Source organism: Gekko japonicus, unplaced genomic scaffold, assembly GCF_001447785.1.
Source record: "Gekko japonicus isolate JY-2015 unplaced genomic scaffold, Gekko_japonicus_V1.1 scaffold128, whole genome shotgun sequence".
In the NCBI taxonomy this organism is placed as follows: Eukaryota; Metazoa; Chordata; class Lepidosauria; order Squamata; family Gekkonidae; genus Gekko; species Gekko japonicus.
The window spans coordinates 1,451,316-1,460,981 of NW_015173126.1; the positions used below are offsets into that span (position 1 = coordinate 1,451,316).

The window sequence follows — 9,666 nt, forward strand, 5'->3', positions numbered from 1 at the left end:
GACAGAGCCTACCGCTCCGTTCGCCGGCCTGGAGTGGGGGGGGGGAGCCGGCGGACAGAGCCTACTGGCTCCGTTCGCCGCTGGCCTGAATGCGGCCGGTTAGTGTGGGAGAATTGCCCTCAGAAGACGCTGGCTGCATGACTGGCTCCCTCCCCTCCCAGCCACCCAGCCAATGGCAGCCCAGGTTCGCTGAGGGAGCCAGTCATCGCAGCCAGCATCTTCTGAGTGGCAATTTTTCCGCCCATACACTAACGGGGCGCATTTTAGAACTTTGGCACCCACTATTCAATTATAATAAGGGAGAGATATATACACATATAAAAGAAAGTCCCCTCACCATAAAATCAACGCCCAAGCCAAACCGCTGGACCTAGAAACACCAAATTCGGGGTGAGCGCTCCCACCGTGGCATAGGCACTCGCTAAGAAGGGATTTTTACACATTCAACACCTAAGTGGGTCAAAAGGGGGAAAATGTGCTCCCCCCATTGATTCCTATGCGGCTGCCAGGCAGGTCTCTCCCAGCCTGTGAGGTTCAGTAATGGTTCAGTAATGCTGCTGGACCAGCCTCTCTGATGGCTTCCAACACACTCCCCCCACGCTGGAGTGAAAACAAACCCACGATTTTGTCTACGACCGTCCTTTCACCATCACCACCGATCACCGCCCTCTCCTCGGCCTCGTCGCCGCGGATCGCCGGACGCTGCAAGTCCTCTCCCTGTGGGTCTTGCGGTGGTCCATTTTCCTCTCGGGCTATAACTATAACCTGCAGCATTGCCTGGGGAAGGCTATGGGACATGCCGACGCCTTCAGCCGCCATCCCTTGCCGGAGGTGGACGACGATCCAGCCCCCATGCATCACGTTCTCCTGATCGAAGGTCTCCCCAACGCGCCTCTCCAGGCAGCGGACATTGCTCACCACTCGACTCAGGACCCCATCATCTCCCGGGTTCTGGGCTGGGTGGGGAGGGGGTGGCCTGCAGCTACGGAGGGGCCAGAATTCACTGCCTTCACGATCTGCAGGGAGGAACTGTCTGCACACAAGGGCGACCTGTTATGGGGAAACAGGAACAGGATCGTGGTCCCCAAAGCCTTGTGACACCAGGTTCTCCAGGCCCTCCATGAGGCACATCCTGGGATTGTGAGGATGAAGGTCCTCACCTGCAGCTACGTCTGGTGGCCTGGCATCGACAGCAAAGTAGAAGCCTGGGTGAAGTGTTGCGCAGCCTGCCAGGCGGTCCAGCCCAGCCCGCCAAGCGCGCCTTCCCAATCCTGGGAATCAACATGGACACCTTGGTCCCGGCTCCATATTGACTTCACCAGGCCCTTCCATGGACTGTTACTCCTGGTGACCGTGGACTCCTACTCGAAGTGGCTGGAGATTAGCCCGGTTTCCGCCACCTCCTCCAAAGCGACCATACGAGCCCTTCGCCAAATTTTTGTCACGCACAGCCTGCCCGACACTGTCAGCATGGCGTTCACGTCAGAGGAATTTCAAGAATTCCTCCGCAGCAAATTGATCCGGCACATCATATCAGCTCCCTTCCACCCAGCAATGAATGGCCAAGCGGAACACATGGTGCACACCGCAAAGGAAGCCCTCAGCCACTTGACGGAGGGAGACTGGGAGTTCCGCCTTGCCTGCTTCCTCCTGGAACAACGGACTACCCCCAACCTGGTAAGCGGCCGCAGCCCCACGGAACTCCTCATGGGCCGATGGCCCACGATCCTTTTAGACCGCCTACACCCAGACTGGGCTCCAGAGTCATGGACCTGAGCAGCAGGAGGCGCTGCGGAGATTCTTCCCTAAAGATCCCATCTACGTCCGGAACTACAGCAAGGGCCCGGAGTGGATCACCGGCAGGATCATCTGCCCCACGGGACCAGTGTCATATGAAGTCTCGACGGACTGCGGGCAGGTCCTATGAAGACATGTGGACCAGCTGAGGCGGTGCCAGCTTCCGGAAGCAAGAGAGGCCCAGGTCTCCGAAAGGGCAGCTGATGACATTCCAGACTGGGAGCTCCCCCAGGAACGGGAAACAGCCCACATCCCAGCAGCCGCTCCAGAGGTCAGCACACCAGTACCTGCGAGGACACCAGAAGGGGCCCAAACACAACCGCTGCCAGAAACAGGTGAGATATTGGCACCTCCCCCAAGGCCACCGCAGCAAAATAGTTACGAGTCACCCATGCCAGCCCCAAGGCGGTCAACAAGGGAACGTCGGTCCCCCACGTTTAAACCCACCAATAGGACCTAGGACCAATAGGACCTAGGGTTGTCCCTTTGCCTCTGTATATAGTGAGCCACCTGGCCCGTTGTAGTCAGTTTGTGTTGTGTCCAGTAAACCATGCTTTGCATCACACCATCTCCGTGATCTTTCATGCATCGAACCCACTACACAGCAGTGTGAAAACTCAAGTAAGCATAATAAAACTACTGGATTTTTTTTAAAAAAATCTTGTGTGTCCTTGGGGCACAAGGACCAAAGCTTTCTTCTCTTCGATAGAAATTAAAATTATCTATGCTAAATGCATGCTAAATTTGACTTGAATGTGTTCTCATATTTTTACTGTTACATAAAAATTAAAATAGCCTGCATGATAGAGCTTCCCAGGCTTTTCCACTCCAAAATATGTAAAGTATATGATTTTGAGATATAGGTGTATTAATTACCATGCCACCAGTACCCCACCAAAACGCTGGTGCTAACTAGTAGCTTACTTGATCAGCTGTCCCCTAACAATGTGGAAACAGGTTCTTCAGAGTGATTAACACATTGCTGCGGGCACCATTACAACTCTCCTCATGAAGCCAGTAATCCTGATCAGGATATGGTAAAATATATCCTACTGAAATAAAACATGTCTTCACGCTAAACCTGCTGTAAAAGACCTTAACTGTAAGCCACCTGGAAAGTTAACGAGTGTGAGCTGACAGTGCACGGGGTTCTCATTCTGTCAAAATGAGTTTACGGAAACAAACCCCAAGTGATTTTTTGAAACAGATAATAGGAAGACCAGTTGTTGTGAAGTTAAATTCTGGAGTTGATTATCAAGGTGTTCTGGCTTGCCTGGATGGGTACATGAACATAGCTTTGGAACAAACAGAAGAATATGTAAATGGGCAACTGAAGAATAAATATGGGGATGCGTTTATCAGAGGAAACAATGTTTTGTATATAAGTACACAGAAGAGGAGAATGTGAATATACCTGAAGGTGGAAGATTTTGGATTGCAACTTTTGTTTCTTAACCAAGTTTTATTTGTAGTTGATGATTCATAGTGATGTTTTGTTGTATTCTGCTGTAAAGCTGCATATGCTGTATGGAAGGCTGGACAATTTTTTAGAAGAAGAAGAGATGGGATTTATACCCCGCCCTTCACTTGGAGTCTCAGAGCGGCTTACAAACTCCTTTCCCTTCCCCTCTCCACAACAGACACCCTGTGAGGTGGGTGGGGCTGAGAGAGCTCTGACACAAACTGCTCTTTTTCAAGGACAGCTGTGCCGCTAGAGCTTGTGACTGACCCAAGGTCACATCAGCAGCTGCGTGTGGAGGAGTGGGGAATCAAACCCGGTTCTCCCAGATTAGAGTCCACACACTTAACCACTACACCAAACTGGCTAGTATTTTTAGTATTTGTATTAACAAAATAGAACATTTTCTAGCAAACTGTTTGGAATACTTTATGTTAGAGTGGAATTAAATAAAAATGGGAAAGAAAAGAAAAAGACCTTGACTGTTACTTAATTATGCCCTTCATACCCCAGTATTTGAAACAAAATAGTCGATAACATCAATATGCTGGGTGATTTAAAAAAATGAATGTTTATAAATAATTCTCTACCAGGGTTTTCCAAATAATTTTGCTGGCAACGCAAAGAAAATAATTGCAAATCTGAATAGTTTATAATGTACTTTGTAACTGAAATTATTTTCAAAGGTTTTTTTTTTTAGCATAGAGGAATTGGTACTTGGGTAAAAATGACAAAGGAAATCATATCTAACCTTTCAAACGTCATAATTATTATGGATGAGCATAAACCGCATTTTTGCGGTTTCTCGCAGTTCGTGCTTTGTGACTGAGCCACGAACCAATACGAACTGGGAGGCTGGTTCACAAACCATAGAATCATAGAATCACAGAGTTGGAAGGGACCATACAGGCCATCTAGTCCAACCTCCTGCTCAATGCAGGATCAGCCTACAGTATCTCTGACAAGTGATTGTTCAGACACTGCTTAAAGACTGCCAATGAACCAGTTCATATCCGTTTGTCACTTCTGCTTTCTGCTCCCCACCACTTTTTACAGGGAGCAGAAAGCAGGGAGTTATATGGCCTGGAGCCATTTAAACCCCTTCTTTTTACTCTTCATGAACCACCACAAACTGCCTTAAGATTCATGAAAGTTCGTGGCAGCTTGTCAGTTCATGAACTTCCATTTGCAAACCATGAACCGGCCAAAATTCATCATGAACTTTCGTTCATGAGTCAGTGCATACCCATCCCTAATATTTATTTATTTATTTGATTTATACCCCACCTTCCCCACTGGAGCAGGCTCAGGGTGGCTTGCATAAAATTTTAAAAACAGAACAAATATAAATATGCATGTAAAACCCACTATAAAGTGCTAGTAGGCAGTTTGTATAACAGTGATGAGGCCATAGTAGCAATCAATTACAATAAGAAGTACAGTCAGCATTTTGTATTAGGACTGACATCTCAGTCCAGTTCATGTCAGCGACGTGCAGGCTGTCAGTTATGGTATTAGGGTGCAAGGTCTTAAGTTTATTAGGGGTGGCTCCTTAGTTGAATGCCTGGTGGAAGAGCTCCATCTTGCAGGCCCTGCAGAACTGTAAAAGGTCCCATAGGGCCCTGGTGTCTTCCAGGAGTTCGTTCCGCCAGTGTAGAGCTGCCACTGAGAAGGCTCAGGCCCTGGTTGAAGCCAGTCTGATATCTTTGGGACCCAGGAGGGCCAGACAGTTTTGAGACCCTGAATGCAGTGCTCTCTGGGGAACATGTGGGGAAAGGCGGTCCCTCAGGTATGTAGGCCCCTGATCATAAAGGGCTTTAAAGGTAAGAACCAGCACCTTGAAGTGAATTTGGTATGCTATAGGCAGCCAGTGCAGTGCTTTTAGTGCAGGCTGGACGTGCTCCCGCATGGGGAGGCCCAATAGCAACCTGGCTGCAGCATTCTGCACCAGCTGAAGCTTCTGGGTTTGGGACAAGGGCAGCCCCATGTAGAGAGCATTACAGTAGTTTAATCTCAAGGCGACTGTCGCATGGATCACTGTTGCCAGGTCATTGCATTCGAGGAAGTGAACCAACTGCCTAATCAGTCAAAGGTGATAAAAGGCTGATTTAGCAGTGGCTGCTACCTGGGCATCCAAGAGCACTCCCAGACTCCTAACCTCTGGCACTGGCACCAGCGGTGCCCCATCGAAGGTTGGGAGTGGAATCCCTAACCCCGGACCACTCCGACTCAGGTGCAGGACCTCTGCTTCATCGGATTCAATTCCAGTCAACTCAATCTTACTATCTTAACAACATTATCAAAATATTTCAGTATGGCTAACTTCCAGTGAAATTTACTCCATTTGTATGTTCTTTGGTTCTGTCAGATTTGCAGACATTGTCTCTCCTTCACACACACACACCCCAGGTTGTCTTACTTATGGTCAAATTTTAGATTCTCAGTTCTCTGGCCTTTTAGCTCATGAAACTCTAAACATTATGTAATCTGATTTGTATGGAATTACCTGGCTTTTACTGGCCTTCCTGTCTGTACATAAAGAAAAACAACACAAAGAGATAATTATAAAAAATCTGCGAATAAAAGCACCATCATCAATGTCACCCGAGAGAGGACTTCAATTTAGTCATACCTTACCTGTAACACATTATCTTTCTTCACTGACAGAATATTATTATTTGGATGTAGATATGATATAGTTCTACCTCTGGCATTATATTTGTATGTATCGGTATATGAAAAAGGGAATATTGCTTACGATCCTTTTCTTGGTTCTAGGAGTGTTCTGACCCCCTATAGAAATCTGAAGGCCTTTTCTGAATAGGACCTTCAATTCACAATGATTCTTCTATAATATTTTATTCATATATACGCATTTCACCTAGTGAAAAGTAGGTCTCACAATGTATTAGAAACATCTTATTATATTGTGACCATTTTAAATGAAGCCTTTGAATTAAAACTTGTATTTGCTGCCTAAGTGGATAAAATATGGATAATGAGTGGCAAAACTGTCATTAAAAGTGACCTTTAGATAACATAAATGTAAACTTTTCCCCTCAAATCTAGAAATAATAATATGAAAAGGAGACAAAAAACAAACAGAGGTTTAAATATATCATTACCAAGCCTATTTTATATAACTCAAAGGAGTTTTGCAAGCATTTCACAATTACAACAAGGCTAAGGTAAGGGAAAAAACCAAAAAATATTCCCATCCAACACACATAGGCATGACCTCAAGAAAAGTGATTAGAAAAAAAGTAAAGAATGCCAAAAAGAAAACAGAGGTAATTTAAAAGGTGAACCACAGGAAGAAAATCAAACACTCAAAAAAGAGAAAGGTACAAAATGAAAGGTACAGAAAAATCTGGACTATTTTGAATTATTTTAAATCATGAAGAGGTGGAACAAAGTTCTAACACTACTTTAAAATGAAATATGGCCCATACAATTGAATACAAATTTCAGAATAGATCACATATCATAGCCTATATCCTTCCTGGTTAACACCACATGTGTGGCAACAAGAATATTATTTGGAACCTTATCAAAAGACTTAGTGAAATCAAAATAAACTATGCCTACAGCATTATACTAAACTATGCTGAAGCTATTTTGTGTTGGGACATATCCTTGTGCTGCCCACCAGCATGGGGAGGGATTTGGGCTGGGAGTGAGCCTTGAAAACCCCCAGCAGCAGTAAACTAGTGGGAAGAATGTGGACGAAGAGGAGGGACCAGGTCCAAAATCTGTGTTCAAAAGTCAAAATCATATCTGCACTGGGCACCTAGCCATGGGCGAACCTAATCTCCTGGTGTTGTCCTGTGTTATAATTTATGCCAACAATTTTATACCTGGAGAAGACATGACTGATTTTTATATGAATTGTACATATGTTATGAAGTTGGGGTGGGTTCATTTCGAGGTATTGGCTATCACATACAAAGCCCTTTATGGCCTTGGGCCTTCATATCTGCACCACCTATGCTATGCCATGACAGTTTCACTCATATTTTCAGGACCTTCTGCAGATGCCGCTCCACAAATGGGCAAGATCAGCAATCCCTGTACATGTGCATTCTCTGCTGTGGCCCCACCTTGTGGAATACCTTGCCTGAAAAAGCCAGAAAGGCTCCAATACTTTGGACATTATGCAAACTATGTAAAACATAATTTTTTATTTATTAATTTTTTAGATTTATAGGCCGCCCTCCCCGCGAGTGGGCTCAGGGTGGTTTACAGATGAGGCACACATGCCAATAATTAAAACAGCTAAAACCTGATAAAACAATCAATCAATTATACAGTACAAGGTGCTCAAGTTGTCTCAAAGTCCTCAGTAGCAAGATGGGATTCTGGTGATGGTAATCTCAAATCAATCGTATCGTTCCAGGCAGCAATACCTTTCATTCTTCATCCCAGGGCCATCACACTCCCCCGATGTTACAAGTTAAATGTACAAGAGGGCATTTTATTGAGGTTAACTGGTTTGGTTAGTCCAGTCACCATTAGTTAGCAGAGTGCTTAAATAAAGCTACAAACACAGGAGCATCACTTTACCAGGTTACTCAGTTTACGAAGCTACACATTGCAAGTTTAGAAGAGAAATAATTATCTCTTTATTTGAGAAGTACACTTTGGATAGGAAAGAGGAGAGATTGATAATTACTAATTTACTAGCTAAAGGATGGAGGCGGATGGTGAGAGGCCCATCTGCCTCATGGTGCCAAGAGAGACAGCATGTCCCTCTCTTGGTGTGTGCTGGTAGAGAGCAAGTCTTCATTCAGAGAGAGAGAGAAGCAGGATAGGGAAATTGGTCCCTGAGATTACAATCTGCATATCAAAGAGGACAGTGGCAGAAGAGCAGATACAGGAAGAAAGGTCAGTGTGCCTACCTAGCTATCTAGCCTCTCTTGCCACTCAGTCTGGAGGTCTGAGGCAGGGGACATCGCATCTGGAACTTCCAACACATTTTTGTAAATGTAATAGGGTATAACAGAATAGTTCAGGAAGGTGCTTTAATAAAGGCAAAGGGACTGCAGACTATACTATCTGCTGGCTGTATGTATTATCTTGCACCCCACCTCGCATTGCTTCCTGCATTGCTTAACATAGGCTGCTGCCACACAGGACGGCTGAAACGCGGCTAAGCAGAGCCGCACTGAACTTGAGACGCCGCGGCGGGATCCCACGGATCCCCTCAGCCGCGGCGCATCGCTCCCCGGCACGATCAGATGCCGGGGAGGAAAGTCCGATGGGAGGGGGAGGCTGCCGAACTGCGCATGCTCGAGCATGCGCAGTACGGCCGGGGGCCGGGATGCGGCGGCGCAAGGACGCGCCGCCCAATCCCACGGCCTGGCTTGCGGCGCTGGAAGGGATACAACCACCTAGTTAGGTGGTTCTTTTTTACAGCGCGGTATCACCGTTTGGGACGGAACAGGGACGGGCAGGCAACGATTCCCAGATGTTGCCGTGGGATCGTGCCCGTTTGCTCCGCCCCCGTTCCGTCCCGCTCCCGGCCCAAAAGGCCTCGTATGGACAGGACCATATTATGTCAAATATTTATGTTTTGTTTCAGATTTCTGTAACCCTAGTCCTGTTGCATTGTTTATTAGATGTCTGGTTTTACTGACTGCATTGACTTACACTGTGTAATCCACCTTGGGTCACAGTAAGAAAAATGGACGATAAACATAGTAAATAAATACTTAAAGCACTCCATGGATACATGGTCAAGTCACATCGGGCTAACCTCCCCAGTGTTGCATAGCATGTCAGGCATTCATTAATAACAGTAATGTCTCCACTCCAAAGATCCTGCACAATACTTAGACCCCTGAAGATTCTGAAAGGAACTACCAAAAACTGCAGACCTCTTGAAGTTAGTGATCATGAACTTGCAATTAAATGTCCAAATAAACATTATACCACTGATACGTGAGGGGAAAATAATCCATTGCTACAGTGCTGATCAAAGCCAGTGTAGATGAGAGGCACCTTGGCATTACCCTGAGAAAGATCCTGCATGAAGGAGGAAAGTATTTGTTCAAAGTTTACTTTGAAGCAGGGTTCCTTACACCTTCTGGGTCATTAATCAAACTCACGTTTTGCTAGAGTAAAACCCCCCCATAAAAATGTAAAGTAGTAATCACAACATAGCATCAAACTAAATATATATATATACATATAAACTTTAGATAGCAGACAGTTTGGACAGAGAATAATAACTTTAGTATTATGATGAGAGCAAGGGAATGTGTGAATATGGGTGGCTGAATGTTTAATTTGGGTTGCAGATTGTTTTGGGGTACAGCTTCTTCCATTTTGCATGTACATTTCTCCAGGGAACATCCCGCTTTGGAGAAGTTAGCACAAGATCTGGGCTTTGGACCAGGAAACAGCACGGG

General features: G+C 45.8%; 1 pseudogene; it reads left to right on the forward strand.

The window, feature by feature from the left end:
* The first annotated feature begins 2,942 nt into the window (after positions 1 to 2,942).
* Positions 2,943 to 3,205, forward strand: LOC107119522 (annotated as a pseudogene).
* Positions 3,206 to 9,666: the final 6,461 nt, after the last annotated feature.